The 16,820-nt window shown below is 37.6% G+C and overlaps 1 pseudogene; it reads left to right on the top strand.

The window, feature by feature from the left end:
* Positions 1 to 15,276: 15,276 nt before the first annotated feature.
* Positions 15,277 to 16,381, top strand: LOC133243182 (endoplasmic reticulum resident protein 44-like; annotated as a pseudogene).
* Positions 16,382 to 16,820: the final 439 nt, after the last annotated feature.

Genomic DNA, 16,820 nt, shown 5'->3' with positions numbered 1-16,820 from the left:
CTAATAGCAGCATAATTTATAGGCTGAGAGGCAGTGTGCGTGGCTTGTGTCACCTGTCATTCACCTCTAATTATGTGACTCAGCCGTTGAGTGCTTCATTGTCAGAAAGCAGATCCTTTCTGTCAGTAGAGTTCTGTCTTCATTCAAGTAACCTCTAATTTGTGAGCCGGCTCTTCCCTTTGGATTATTTAGAGAAGGTATAAGTCATGTTGTGGTCAGTTTCAGGAAACCCACTTATTTTCCTTTTGTCTTTTCTTATCTCCAGGTTTATTGTAATGACTTAGGGATTTGCATTCCTAATTGAAAATCAAAGAATGGAGGACTTGACCTTGGAGGATGTTGCAGAGATCCCTAGCACTCACCAATATTCATGTTCTACTCTTCTTAGGCATGTAGTTCAACTGATGTTCCTAGGCTCCCCTGCAATAAGGTGTGGCCATGTGACTATTCCACATAAAACAAATGTAAATGATGTGAACTTTGTCCAGAGTTGGCCCAGAACAGCTCCAGGTAATCCTCAATCCTTTTCCCATATCTCAATCAGATTGATGGAGAGAACTCTAAGCACTGGGCTTCCCAGGTGGCTCAGTGGTAAAGAATCCACCTGCAATATGGGAGACACAAGTTCGATCCCTCAGTTGGGAAGATCCCCTGGAGAAGGAAGTGGCAACCTACTCCACTATTCTTGCCTGGAAAATCCCATGGACAGAGGAGCCTGGCCGGCTACAGTCCGTGAGGTCACAAAGAGTCGGACATGACTTCATGGCTAAAACAACAAACAACAGCTCTGAGTATGAGAGGAGCCTGGATACAGGATAACAATGAGAGAGCTGCCTGACCAGGAATGCTTGCACTGGGTTATGACACGAATGGCAAACAACCCTTTTTTTGTTTTGCTACTGAATTTTTAGTTACAGAGGCTAGCTTTACTGACCTTAACAAATATAGAGGAAAGCAATAATTTCTGGATATCCAAAATACAGATGGAAAGGAAGGATGTATAATAAGCCAAGAAAAGCAGAATCACTGATGAGGAGGAATCTGATAAACAGTGAATGAATTACCTCCTTTCTCCATGTCCATATATCCTTTTATTTCTCTCATCTCCCTCCTGCAAAGGAATCAGCACAACTTTGATCAAGATCATTTCCTCCCCTATGCTGCTGCTAAGTCACTTCAGTCGTTTCTGACTCTGTGTGACCCCATAGACGGCAGCCCACCAGGCTCCCCGTCCCTGGGATTCTCCAGGCAAGAACACTGGAGTGGGTTGCCATTTCCTTCTCCAAAGCATGAAAGTGAAAAGTGAAGGGCTGATTGAAAACAGTAGACACCAATGGATGAATGGCTTCTATGTATGTGCAAACCCATTGATCAACCTCAGCATCTCACCAATTGGTGGAATATACTAGATGGAGATTTTTTGAGGAGGAGTCTAATGTGTGGAGGTCACTGCTGAGCAGAGAGAGGTCTTCCTTTCCCACCACCAGTCGTCATGGGTCTCTGGAGATCAGCTTGTCTTCCCAATCCTTTCAGTGGTGACTTTGACCCATGAGAGTCAGCACAAGCAGAATCATCCCATTGAAGGAAGGGAGTTATGCATGTTTAATACCAGAAACCCTCATGGAGCCAGGGCTTTGGGTGGGAATGCAAAGAATCTTCTATATTTTTAACAGGTGACACAGGGGCTTGTTGTAACTTTTATCTACTGTGGAGACCTTTCTGTTAGATATGGAGGAGGTCTTTAGTAGATTGTATAGATGGAGACATGGAGGCCTCAGGGGGTGGGGTGGACATGACCTGTTGAACACCTCCTGGCTGGTCAGTACCAGCAGGAGAACTAGATTAAGGCTGACTGCTCCAGATCCTTTCAAAGCAAGCTTGGGTTTAATCATTTTATAAAAATGAGAAGTAATTTTAATGTAATAAATCTTTTATAGTATGGTAGGCTTAGAGGCATATCTTCTCCCCAGCCCAGAGTAAGTTATGGAAATATAACAGGGTGAGTCATCTCTTTGTGTGTATATGTTTATTTGAAAGTATCAGAATACTATAAATGAAGTGTTTTTCTGAAATATTAACTTGGAGATTTGCCGGAAATCATGCAGTTTTTCCTCTGCTGTGTTATGTAAAAAAAAAAAATGTTCCTTGATGAGTGACTAATAGCTGTGTATCTGTTTATCATTATTCAGTCATTAAACATTTACAGAGCACTTGTTGGAGAGTTGGATTAGGTGTTGTTTGGAGGGTTGTGTGGATATGTGGGCCAAAGACATGCCTTGCTCTGGGACACAAGCCCTTCAATTCTCAGGACCCCTCCCCTATATTACCCCCACAGAAGCCTTCCAGAAAGTCAGAGCAGCTCTGATCACAAAGAAAAGTTCTGCCTTTCCCCTGTCAGCACTGCTTCATCCAAGATCCATCCTTTCAGCTTCATTCTCATAGTCTCCCCTGCTTCTTAGCCTCTTTTGCTTTATTTTTTAAAGTGATTTTAATTTATTGTTATTATTTTTTGACCATGCTGTGCAGCTTATAGGATCTTAGTGCCCAGACGAGGGACTAAACCCAGATCCCTGGCAGTGAAAGCACCAAGTCCTAACCACTGGACCGCCAGGGAATTCTCTAGCCTCTTCTATTTTAAATGGTCTCTCTTGCTTTTTATTAAGCACTGAACTTTTTAATTATTCAAAAATGCCATATTCTTTGTAGAAGGTATATAAAATATAGACAAGAAAATTGAGAAAAAATTGATTAACTCCACCAACCATAAGAAACCACTCAACATTTAGTGAACATGTTTTCAGTCTTTTTTCCTATGCATAGAGAGTCACATGTGTTTTAAATTTATACACATGAAATTATACTTCAGACACTATAGCTTGCCTTTTGATCAACTGTGCAAAGATTTCCGTGACCACAAATACTGCATTTTTACTTTTGGTGTCTGCAGAACATTTTACTGTAAAGAGGAACTATCATGTACTTAACCACATGTTGGTGAATATTAAATTATTTCCAATTTTTCTCTGTAATGAATTGTTTCTGTATTTATCCTTGTATACACACACGTTGTTGTTTGGTCACTAAGTTGTGTCCAACTCTTTTGTGACCCCATGGACTGTAGCCCATCAAGGTCCTTTGTCCATGGGATTTCCCAGGCAAGAATCCTGGAGTGGGTTGCCATTTCCTCCAGGGGATCTTCCTTACCCAAGGATCAAACCCATGTCTCCTACATTGGCAGGTGGATACTTTACCACTGAGCCACTAGGGAAGTCCTATATACACACATTTGTATGTTTATCTTATTATTTCCAAAGAATAAATTCCTAGAAACTGAATTTCTACATCAAGCGGTGTATACTTTTTTGAGGTTTTTAATCCTTATCTGTTTAGCCTTTGAGTCTATGTCCATAACACCCTGAACCTGCCCGATCTTGTGTCTTTAGCTTTTGATCCATCTTCTCCTAAAAATATTGCCTCCCAGATTATTCCATTTGCACTTCAGAAACCTCAGACCAAGTATTGCCCCACCAACCAAGATCTTAGGTCATACAGCCAGCCAGATATTGTCAGAGCAGAAGCTAAAACCTTAATTTTCTGACCCAGTTGACTTATAAACATTTGGGTTACCACTAAGGGACTTCCCTGGTGGCTCAGTGTTAAAGAATCTGCCTGTGAATGCAGGAGATGTGGGTTCAATCCCTTGGTTGGGACAATCCCCTGGAGAAGGAAATAGCAACCCACTCCTGTATTCTTGCCTGGGAAATCTCATGGTCAGAGGAGTCTGGTGGGCTACAGTCCATAGGGTTGCTAAAGAGTTGGACACAACTGAGCGAGTAAACAATGACAAAGGGCTAACAATGGCCACCACTAGCCCACTCTTTCTTGCCAACAGTGATCTGGCTGCTTGCTGCCTGGAAGGAGAATCTGGCTTGCAATGGGCCTCTGGCTTATCTTCGCATTTTTACTCATGTCCAAATGGAAATCACATTACTTAAAATGCAAACATGATTTAATGGTTTTTAAAATGTGTAGCTGTCTCCATTCTAATTGCCCATTAAGGCAAGGAACACGACTATGGAATGATAGGGAAAAATGATATGCAGATAAATGTGAAGCTGAGAGGAAAGGGATGCAAGAGACGTAGCCTAGTAGAGAAGAGCAAGGAACCATGGTTCTAAGTTTCATTCTGCCACTAAGTCTCTGGGTCATTGAGAAATCCTTTTGTAGAGGAGGGTGGACACTGATCTCTAGGCTTCCTGCCAGTTTTAGTGATCTAGGATTAAAAATCAACAGGTTTGAAGTTTACCCCTTTTCCCAGGTTTATAAAGAAGGGGGTGTTTGAGAAGTCTAATAATAGATCCAGGACCCAGGGCTTAAAGCTTAAATCAACTGGCCATGAATTTAATGAGCCTTAAAGCCCCTTTTTTCACTTTCACTTCACTTTCAAAGCCTGAATGTGACTAACTTAATGTATCTCACGGAATCTAAAATGCCATACTAGTAAGATGCTCTCTTATATACCACTAAAAAATGTTTTTTAATGCTTACCATTAAACTACGAAACAATACTGTTTTATGTTTCAATGATAACTTACATCCTAATCTCAAATCTTAAGATTATCTGGCCTTCACACTCACAGACCCCTTTATGTTGTACAGAGGAAGAAAGCCTGGAGAAGTAACATGAGTAGCCCAAAGCCACAGAGACAGTGTGGGACTAGAACCAAAAAGCAATAGAGAGAAGCACTTGCAGAATAGAGGAGTAAGGATGTCCAAAAATCATTCCTTCGTGAAAGCAGGGAAAACACTGGCAAATTTATCAAAGTCAACTTGTTCACAACTTTTTCTAGAAATTAACCAAAGGCTTCAAAAGTCCATGGAGAATTTTATTCAAGAAAAATAGCTGGGCTTTGATAAGAATAGAAGACTTTGTTGTGTTTTATCTTTCCCTACTTACATCCTCCTCTCCCCAACTCAGTGGCAGCCTTGAAAACCAGTAGCCTAGGAAGAGAGCCAGTGTTAGAAGGAAAACAACAGAGCATCACACTATGGGAGGCAAAAACTAATAGAACTTCCAAGAGAAATAGATAAATCTACTATTATAGCTGAAAATTTCAACATCCCTCTCTCAGAAAAGGATAGATCCAACAGACAGAAAATCAGTAAGAACAGAGTTGAACTGAACAATACCCATCAGTCAACTGAATATAACTGATATCTCTTGACTACATCTAACAACAGCAGAATACACCTTCTTATCAAGCTAACATGGAATAGTCACCAAGATAGGCTACAATTTGGGTCATAAAACACAACTTAACAAATTTAAAAGACTAAGTCATACAATGTCTGCTTTCAGACAACAAAGGAAAATGATAATGAAGGAAGACTATGAACAACTCTAAGCCCACAGATTTGATAACCTAGATGAACTAGACCAATTCCTTGAAAGACACAATTTGCCAAAGCTCACACAAGAAGAAACAGACAACAGATATGCCTGTATGTAAAGAAACTGAATCAATAATATCCTTCCAAAATAGAAAGCATTGGTCCCAGACTGGGTTCACTGCTGAATTCTATCAATCATTTAAAAGAGAAATTATAGCAATTCTTTACAATCTCAGAGAATAGAAGCAGAGGGAATACATCGTAACTCATTTGAGGGCAGCATTGCCCTAATATCAAAACCAGACAAGACATTACAAGAAAACTGCAGACCAATATCTCTCATGAACATGGAAAAATCCTCATCAAAATATTAGCAAATTGAATCCAACAATGTATAAAAAAGATTTTATACCATGACTAATGGGATTTATCCCAGGTGTGCAAGGCTGATTCAACACTTGAAAATCAATGTAATATATCTTATCAACAGACAAAAAAGAAAAAGTATCACATGATCATATCAATAAATGCAGAAAAAGCATTTGACACATCCACACTGAACTCTTAATAAGCTGGAGTGGAACTTCTTCAACTTGATAAAGTTGAGTGAAAGTCATTATACAATTGTCCAAGCCCATAGAATATACAGCACCAAGAATGAACCCTAATATAAACTATGAACTTTGAGTGATTATGATATGTGAATGTAGGTTCATTAATTGTAACATATAAACCACTCTGGTGGGAATGTTGATAATGAGGGTAGATATGCATGTGTGGGGCAGGGGATACATGAGAAATCTCTGTACTTTTCCCTCACTTTTTCTGAAATTTCATTAAAAACTTTTAATGAAAATGATCCAGCTATATTCACTTTACAAGAGGGTCACTTTAATTAAAGAATCATTATAAGGGACAAAGTATGACACTATTCATTGATAAAAGAAGTAGTCCATTAAGAAGATCCAATAATATAAATATATACATAGCTAATAATAGAACCCCAAAATATAGGAGCCAAAAACTGACAGAAATGAAATAGAATAGATAGTTCTCCATAATATTTGAAGATTTAAATACCTCACTTTCAAAAATGAATAGAATAATGAGAAGATCAATAAAGAAATGTTACACACCAACTAGACCTAACAACACTGTATGCAATAGCAACAGACTATACGTTTTTCTGATGTGCACTTGGAACACTATCTGGGAGACATAGGCCATAAATTAGGCTACAAAACAAGTCTCAGTAAATTTTAAAATATTGAAATTCTGTAAAGTAATTTCTCTAACTCAACAGAAACTAGAAATCACTAAAATAGTAAATCTGAAAAGTTCACAAATATGTGGAAATTAAACAGCACACTCTCAAACAACCAATGGATCTAATGAAACCACAAGGGAAAATGTAAAACAATTGGAGGTAAATGAAAGTGAAACGATATTATACCAAAACTTAAGGGATGCAATGAAAGCAGTGCTCAGAGGGAAATTTATGACTATAAACACCTACATTACAAAAGAAGAAAGATCTCAAATCAATAATCTATATCTTTGCACCATAAAGGCAAAAAAAGAGAAAACTAAACCCTACTGTAGCAGAAGGAAGGGTTGAGTTTAAAGTAGAAAATTTTCAAAGTACACAAGAGAAAAGCAATAGAATCAATAAAACCCAAAGTTGGTTCTTCAGGAAGATCAATAAAATTGGCAAACCTCTAGCTAGACTGGCCAAGAAACACAAAAAGAAGATTCAAATTATTAAAATAAAAAATGAAGTTGACATTACTACAGACCTACAGAAATAAAAAATTTTGTAAGATAGTACTGTGAACAATTGCATGCCAAAAAAATTAGATATTCTAGATGAAATGGATAAAGTCCTATAAACAAACTACCAAACCTGACTCAAGAAGAAATAGAAAATCTAAGTAGACTCATAACAAACTGAGATTGAATCAGTAATCAAAAACCTCTCCACAAAGAAAAACCTAGGACCAGATGAATTCTACAAAATATTTTAAAAAGCACTAACACAAATTCTTCGGAAACTCTTCCAAAATATGTAATTTTGAAGGGATTGTTCCCTAATTTATTCTTTGAAACCAGCATTCTCCTATCAAGGCCAGACAAAGACCTCACAAGCAAAGAAAACTACAAATTGATATCCATTACAAATATGGATGTAAAAATCATCAGCAAATTACTAGCAACCAAATCCAGCAGTATATTAATGGGACTCTAAACCATGAGGAGTTGCGATTTGTCTAAAGAATGCAAGGAGTTCGACATTAAGGAAAAAGAACAGTCCGTATATATTAGTCTACTAGGACTGCCTTAAAAGAACGCTACAGCCTGGGTGGCTTAAATAACAGAAATTTATTTTCTCAGATATAGAGGCTGAAAGTCCAAGATCAAGGTGCTGGTTGGTTTCCAGTGAGCCTTCTCCCTTGCTTCCTTCTTGCTGTGTTTTCACATGGCATTTCCTCTATGCTCATGCACTCCTAGGGTCTCTTCCTCTTCTTGTAGGCATACCAGTCCTATTGGATTAACACCCTGTCCTTATTACTTCATTTAATCTGATTACCTCCTTAAAGACCCTATCTTCAAATACAGTCACATTGAGGGTTTGGGCTTCAACATACGCTTTTTTTTTTGAGGGGGACATGATTCAGTTCAGAATTTAATATACCATACTAACAGAATGAAGGAGGAGAAAACTCATATGATTATCTCAACTGAGGCAGAAAAAAGCATTTGATAAAATTAGATTTTGATATTTATGATAAGAATATTCAACAAATTAGAAATAGATGGGCACTTCCTCAACATGATATAGTGCATTTATGAAAAACTCACAGTGAACAACATATTTAATGGTGAAAGACTGAAAACTCTCTCTGTAAGATCAGGAACAAGACATGCAACTTGCTTTCCCCAATTCTATTCAACATTGTATAGGAAGTTCTAGCCAGAGCAATTAAGCAAGAAAAATAAAGAAAAGATATCCAAATTGAAATGAAGTAGAACTATCTCTATTTTCAGATGACATGATCGTATATATAGAAATTCCATGATATTATATATAGAATTCCTAGAGCATCCGTAAAAACTATTAGTGCTAATAAACAAATTCAGAAAATTTTCAGAATATAAGTTCAACATAAAATGATCAATTGTAACTTTATATGCTAGTAATAAATTATTCATAAAGGAATTTAAAGTAAACAGTTTCATTCACAATAGCAAGAAATTTAACCAAGGTGGTACAAGACTTATACATTGGAAATTACAAACATTGCTGAAAGAAATTAGAGTTAAATAAATGGAAAAATATCTTGTGTACATGAACTTGAAGATTTAGTATTATCACTATCTAATACTTCCTAAATTGATCTAAAGATTCAGTACAATTCCTGTCAATATCATAATAGCCCCCTTAAGTTCAGTCACACAGTCGTGTCCGACTCTTTGCGACCCTATGGACTGCTGCATGCCAGACTTCCTGTCCATCACCAACTCCTGAAGCTTGCTCAAACTCATATCCATAGAGTCAGATGTGAAATACCCGCCTTATTTTTACATAAATGGAAAAGTTGATCCTAAAATTCATATAAAATTTCAAGGGACTCTGAGTAGCCAAAAACAGTTTTAAAGACACAAAACAAACCTGAAGGAGTGTCTCCATCCGTTCAGGCTGCTATAACAAAATACCATAGACTGAATGGCTTATAAACATCAGAAATTTATTTCTCACAGTTTTGAAGGCTAGGAAGTCCAAGAATGTAGCACAACAGATTTGTCATCTGGTGAGGACCTGCTTTCTGGTTCATATATAGCTATCTTCTCAGTGTGTCCTCATATAGCAGAAGAGACAAGGGAGCTTTTCAGGGTTTCTTTTATATGGGCACTAATCTCATTTATGAGACCTCTGCTCTCATGAGCTGATCACTTTCTAAAGACTTCACATCCAAGCACCATCACCCTAGAGGTTAGGATGTCATCATGTGATTTTAGAAGGATACAAGTATTCAGTCAATAGCAAGGAGTCACACTTCCCTGTTTCGAAACTTGACTGAAAAGATACAGTAATTTTTAAAAGTGTTGGTAGGAGCTTCCCTGGTGATCTAGTGGTTGAGAGTCTACCTGCCAATGTAGGAGGCATGGGTTCAATCCCTGGTCCAGGAAGATTCCACATACCACAGAGAGGCTAGGCCGATGTGCCACAACTACTGAACCCACACTCTAGAGCCTGCAAGCTGCAACTACTGAGTCCATGTGCTACCACTACTGAGCCCACATACTGCAACTACTGAAGCCTGCATACCTAGAGCTGTGCTCCACAAGCGAGATCACTGCAATGAGAAACCTGTGCGCCACAATGAAGAGTAGCCCCACCCCCTCGCCACAACTAAAGAAAGCCAGGGCACAGCAATAAAGACCCAGCGCAGCCAAAACTATTAAAATAAAAAAAATGTCGATAAAGGAATAGGGATAGATACATAGATTAATGGAATAGAACTGAGAGTCTAGAAATAAATCCATATGTCTAAGGTCAATTGATTTTTCACAAGGATGCCAAGATCATTCAATGGGAAAATGACAATCTTTTAACAAGTCATCCTGGGGAAGCTGGATATGTTTATGTATTAATAAAAGAATGAAGTTGGATTCATACCTCATATCATATGCAAAGATTAACACAAGGAGGATCAAAGACCTAAATATAAGAACTAAAATTAGGAGACCCTTAGAATGAAGCATAGGGGAAGCCTTCATAAAAGTAGATTTGGGAGTGACTTCTTATATATTACACCAAAAACACAGGCAACAAAAGAAAAAATAGATAAACTGAACATCAAAATTAAAGTCTTCTGTGCATCAAAGAAATACTATGAACAGAGTAAAAAGGCAACTCACAATGTCAGAGAAAATATTTGCAAATCAAACATTTAATAAAGGATTAATATCCTAATATCCTGAAGCTCCAATACTTTGGCTACCTGATGCAAACAGCTGACTCATTGGAAAAGACCTTGATGCTGGGAAAGATCAAAGGCAGAAGAGGTGACAGAGGATGAAATGGTTGGATGGCATCACCAATTCAATGGACATGAACTGGAGCTAACTCTGGGAGATGGTGAGGGACAGGGAAGCCTGGCGTGCTGCAGGCCATGGGATCACGAAGAGTCAGACACGACTTAGCGACTGAACAACAACAATATCCTAATAAATTAAAAAAACTCACAGAGCAATAACAACAACAAAAGAACTAAAAAATTGGTAAGGACTTGAATGTACATTTCTCCAAAGAAGATATAAAAGTGGGTGACAAATATATAACAGATACTCATTACCCAGGTTCAATCCCTGGGTCAGGAAGATCCCCTGGAGAAGGGACTGGCTACCCACTCCAGTATTCTTGCCTGGAGAATTCCATGGAAAGAGCAGCTAGGCAGGCTACAGTTCATGGGGTCGCAAAGAGTCAGACATGACTGAGCAACTAACACTTCACTGTCACTATTATTCTGGAGAAAGGAATGGCTACCCACTCCAGTATTCTTGCCTGGAACATTCCATGGACAGAGGAGCCTGGTGGGCTATATTAGGGAAATGCAAATCAAAACCATAATGAGATACTACTTCACACCAATTAGGTTGTGTGTGTGTGTGCGTTAGCTGTTCAGTCGTATCCGACTGTTTGCAACGCTATGGACTGTAGCCCTCCAGGCTTTTCTGTCCATGGGATTCTCCAGGCAAGAATACTGGAGTGGGTTGCCATGCCCTCCTCCAGGGGATCTTCCTGACCCAGCGATCGAACCCACGACCATTACATCTCCTGCATTGGCAGGCAGATTTTTTACCACTAGTGCCACCTGGGAAGCCAAGTGACTAGGTGGAGATGTAAATTAGCACTTCTCAGTCTATGACATGCTTTGGAAACACCTGGGCATCCTGTTAAAATGCAGATTCTGATGTAGTAGATTTGGGGTGAGGTTTGAGATTCTGCATTAAAAAAAAAAATTAGCCATGTCACACAGCATGTGAGATCTTAGTTCCCAGACCAGAGATTGAACCCGCATCCCCTGCATTTTAGGGGGACACAGTTCTAGGGGGCAAAATCTTAACAACTGGACCACCAGGTAAGTCCTGAGATTGTGCATTTTTAATAAGCTCCTAGGTAACACTGATGTTGCTGATCTCTGAAGAATATGCTTTGAGAAAGAAGGCTGTAAAGGAATGACTGTTCACCTAGGTTGTCAGTTAAAGCCTTCATTTAGCAATTTTTTGAAGAAACAACTGTACTAGAAAGTCACAGAGGCATGGTTTGTTGGGAATAAGGCTTTGGATAAAGTTGAGTGTGTTTTTGTGTAAAATAGCAAACACTATTTAGTACGTGTCAATCACAGTGCTAAAGCATCTCATTGATTATCCCTTTTCAGTCCTTTGAACAATTCCATGAGGAAGTCACTTGTCTTTTAGACTGGGTGGCTTATAAACAAGAGAAATTTGTTTCTCACAGTTCTCAAGTCTGGGAAATCAAAGATCAAGTTGCTGGCAGATTCAGTGTCTGATGAGGGCATACTTTCTGGTTCATAAATGGCCAGCTTCTTGTGGTGTCTTCACATGGTGGAAGGAACTAGGGAGCTCTCTGGGGTCTCTTTTGTAAGAGCACCAGTCCCGATCAAGAAGGCTTCATTCTTAAGACCTAATCACCTCCCAAAGGCCCCACCACCTAACATCATCACACTGGGAATTAAGTTTCAACATATGAATTTTAGGTGGACACATTCAGCCTATAGCAGTGCTATTATAGCTGAGGAACTGAGCACAGAGAGGTGAAGTGATTTGTCTATGTTTATGTATGTAGAACATGGCAGAGCCAGGAATTGTACACAGACAGTTGAACACCAGAGCCCTTTAACCAGGGCAGTACCCTAAACTTGCATATCAGTGTCTACCTAGAACTCATACACTTCCCAATGGCAAGCTATCATTTATGTGTTTATCTGTTTATTCTTCTCTGCCTCCTATACTTAAAATCATATAAAAATGTCTTTTAGAAAATGATAGAAGAACATGCTTTCGGTGAATGCTTATTCTGTGCAGGTCTGACCAGGACCTATAACATAAAATCATCTCATTTAACTTAATTCTCACAACAGTCTTTTCAGATAGTTATTATAACCCCCTGTTTATATGCGATCACACTAGGCTTTGCATAGCTTAAGGAACGTGTTCAAGATCACTAAGCTAGCACACGGTAGGAGAACCAGGGTGGAAACCCAGGTCACCAAGCCTATCAGTCTGTACTTCTTTTCATCTAACAGACTGTTTTTGCAATGATTTTCATAGACCTTGGTGTTGTACTACTGAATGAACACTTCTTGGCTTTGGGCCATCTAAGCTGTGTAGTCAAGGTTAGTATATATCATTTATGGCCTCTTTCAGGCCAGGTAGTTTCAGAGTGGTTCTTTTTTGTTTTGTTTTGTTTAGTTTTCATCTTACTTTATATGACTTCAAATTTTAATAAATAGGGTGAAGGAGAAGGAATGTAACTTCTGCTATTAATAATTTTATATTAAGCTGTAGCCAATTAATGATGTGATCATTTCAGTTGAAGAGCAAAGGGACTGAGCCACATATATACATGTATCCATTCTCTCCCAACACCTCCCCACTCCCAGTCCAGGCTCAGAATGGTTCTTTACACTATCCCAACCTCATCAGTTCCCAAGGCCAGATATCCTAGTTATCGAACTTTGGCTATAATCCTGTTCTCAAGGATCCTACTACACAGCAAATTTTCAGTGTGTGTGGTTGTGTGTGTAAAAGAGGGATAGAATTGATGCTGAACCTTATCTAATTCTGTCAGAAAGTAGTATCACTTAAGAGATACCTAAGTTAACAGAGAACCTATCCTCATCCAATGCATTCAGAAATGGATTTGCAATAAAATTTTATTTTTAATAAATTTAGTGGCTTAATAAATAGTAAATGTTTTATTTAATATTATAAATAAAATGATGAATAATTACTCATTATTTAATAAAATATTTAAGAATATTTAATGAAATAATCAAACATTTTATATTCTTTTTAAAATTGTGTAATAGTGATAATTATAATTACAATGCAGTTCAGAAGAAAGGCATATAGAACTTTGTGCCAATAGAAAATTTTTAATTTCAATTTACATATGTATTTTAATGTGACTTAATTATAGACATTCAAGTATAAAAATATATTAGGATAGAAATACTGGGGATATGGAATGGATATGTGAGGTCAAAGAAAAATAGGAACTGTGTATATTTAAAGGAGATAATACTTCAATGGTTTTTATTTTATTCACAATCTGTGGAAAATTATATTCCTTGTACTTCACACATGTAACAAAAAGAGTCAACATTAAAACATGCAAAGATTTGAAGACAAATGAAGTAAAAATTTTATTGCCTCCTTCTTTCAGAAATCATCTCAAATTAACCAGTATGAAAAGAAATCAGTATACACTCTGTAACCTACAACAAAAATGTATGAAGAAGGGGTGCCAAGTGTAACACACGCAGCTATGTAGGCAGGTGTGAAAGATACCAGTGAGGTTAGGTGGGACAATAAAATTCAGTTGAAGCTGGCAGAAATGATACATTGAACATTCTCTGATCAAAATGAACTATATGTAGAAAATTTAGATACAGTAACAAGAAAACACTATCACTTGAAAAATATGAATTTTAAGATCAGTAGGTCATGGAGAAGGAAATGGCAACATACTCTAGTATTCTTGCCTGGGAAATTCCATGGACAGAGGAGCTTGGCGGGCTACAGTCCATGAGATTGTGAAAGAATCCGACATGACTTAGAAACTAAACAACAACAATAGTCATACTTCCAAGGAATTTATAATTCAGTGGAGGGGGGAGAAGGTATATGTGTAAATAATTAGAATTCCAAAGTGAGAGTGATAGGTGCCCTTAAGGTATTTGTAGAAGTGGGTTGTAGATCTTGCTTCTTCCAGTGTCCTCACCTTAGGCCTACTGATTGAGAACTGGCACTTTAGCAGTGTACCTGGCTGATTCATATATGCCCATTAAATATGAGAAGTACAGCTGTAGATTTCTGAAAAGAGGAAAATTTCTTCTCATTGGCAGAATCAGAGAAGTCTTCTTGAAGGAAGAGGAGAATAGAGCCTTGAAATGTTAAACTGATGTTAAATTTTCAGTGTTAAGTGGAATGAATAAGGTAGCTTGTTCCCTTCAATAACTTAATAAATCTTTATTATGAATTGGTTACCTTCTTTTTTGGTTTTATATTTTTAAGGAGTCTTATTGTGTGACATGCTGACATGGCCAGATGTCAGAACTGGCCCTAAAGAAACTGGCAAAGCCCTTGGCCAGTTTCCATTAGGATGGCTCTTTATTATCTTAGCCAAAATAAAATCATGGTCTTTAGTGGATTCTCAGTAGCCTTCCAATTACTCCACTCAAGAGGAGAGGGACAAAAATGGGACTTTGGAGAAGTTTCTTATGTAATGCCATGGATCTCAGGTCTTGGTTCAGTTCTCGTAAATATTACAATGCAATTCTAACTGCTTTGATTCCCATGATGATATTGTGATCAAGATCTCTGATTCCTCTAATTCTGGGATTTTCTCATTATGTGAAACCTTGAACATTATACTTTAATGTACCTAATTTTTATTCACCTGAGTTTGTAGACATGAACATTACTAAAGTAATACAAAAAAGAAGAAAACAATGTAAAAGAAGGAAAAAAATCATCTTAGAAAAATATGCAAGTATTGGAGCCAAAGAAAATTGTCAGAAAGTGCCATGGAATATTGCTAGTCTAGAGCTTCGCTCTTGTCTGTCTCAAAAACAAAGACAAACGAGGTAATACTTGCATGCTTCCATGGTTCTATGGAACAAAAGTGGTAAAAAAAAAAAAAAAAAAAAAAAGCAGATTGTTGCACACAATTTTTGAGGAAGCTTCCAATGTCATTAAGGAAGAATATACAAATGCAAATCAAGTAGTGTTTGCCAAAGTTGATTGCGATCAGCATGCTGATATAACACAGAGATACAGGATAAGCAAATACACAACCTTCAAATTGTTGCATAATGGGAAGATGATGAAGAGAAGATACAGGGGTAGTGATAAGAGAAAGAACTTGCAGATTACATCAGGCAACAAAAAAGTGACCCCTTCAAGAACTTCATGACTTAGCAGAAATCACCACTCTTGTCCGCAGGAAAAGAAGTATCATTAGATATTTTGAGCAAAAAGATTCAGAAAACTATAGAGAGTTTTTGAAAGAGTAGCAAATATTTTGCATGATGATTGTGCCTTCCTAGCTAGCTGCATTTGGGGTTGTTTCAGAACCAGAAAGATACAATGGAGACAACATAATCTACAAACCATCAGGGCTTTCTGCTCCAAATATGTTGTACTTGGAATCTATGACAAATTCTGATGAGATATATAATTGGATTCAAGATAAATGTGTTCCTCTTGTCTGAGAAATAGCATTTGAAAATGGAGAGGGATCGACAGAGGAAAGACTGCCTTTTCTGATATGGTTCCACTGTATGAAAGAAGATACAGAAAGTTTAGAAATGTTCCAGAATGAAGTAGGCCAACAATTAATAAGTGAAAACGGTACAATAAATTTTTACACGCTGATGGTGACACATTTAAACATTGTCTTCCGCACATACAGATTGCCCTGTGAAAGCTATTGACAACTTTAGGCATATGCATGTGTTTGCAGACTTCAGTAATGTAGTAATTCCTGAAAAACTCAAGCAGTTCATATTTGACTTACATTCTAGAAAACTACACAGAAAATTCCATCATGGTCCTGACCCAACTGATACAGCCTCAGGATAGGAAGTCCAAGATGTAGTAAGCAGTCCACCTGAGAGCTCCTTCCAAAGCACCCAGTGAATATAAGTATACTTTATTGAGGGATGGAGATGAGCTTTAAAAACTTAAAAAAACAACTTGCAAGCCTTTCAATTATGAAAATCATATTTTCATAATTCTATGTTTGTTTTTATTTTGAATAAATTGAAAGATTTGGGGTTTTTTAGTTAACTTATTTTTTAATTGAAGGAAAATTGCTTTACAGAATTTTGTTGTTTTCTGTCAAACCTCAACATGAATCAGCCATAGGTATACACATATCCCCTCCCTCTTGAACTTCCCTCCCATCTCCTTCCCCATTCCACCCCTCTAGGTTGACACAGAGCCCCTGTTTGAGTTTCCTGAGCCATATAGCAAATTCCCATTGATCATCTGTTTTACATATGGTAATGTAAATATCCGTGTTACTTTTTCCATACATCTCACTTTCATACACCTCATCTTCAATTTTTATTTTGAATAAACTGAAAGAAGATTTTTTTTTTAAAAAAAATCAGTAA

The sequence above is a fragment of the Bos javanicus genome, chromosome X (genome assembly GCF_032452875.1).
Source record: "Bos javanicus breed banteng chromosome X, ARS-OSU_banteng_1.0, whole genome shotgun sequence".
Lineage (NCBI taxonomy): Eukaryota > Metazoa > Chordata > Mammalia > Artiodactyla > Bovidae > Bos > Bos javanicus.
The sequence above is the reverse complement of the archived record's forward strand: the minus strand, read 5'-3'. Positions and strand labels throughout refer to the sequence as shown.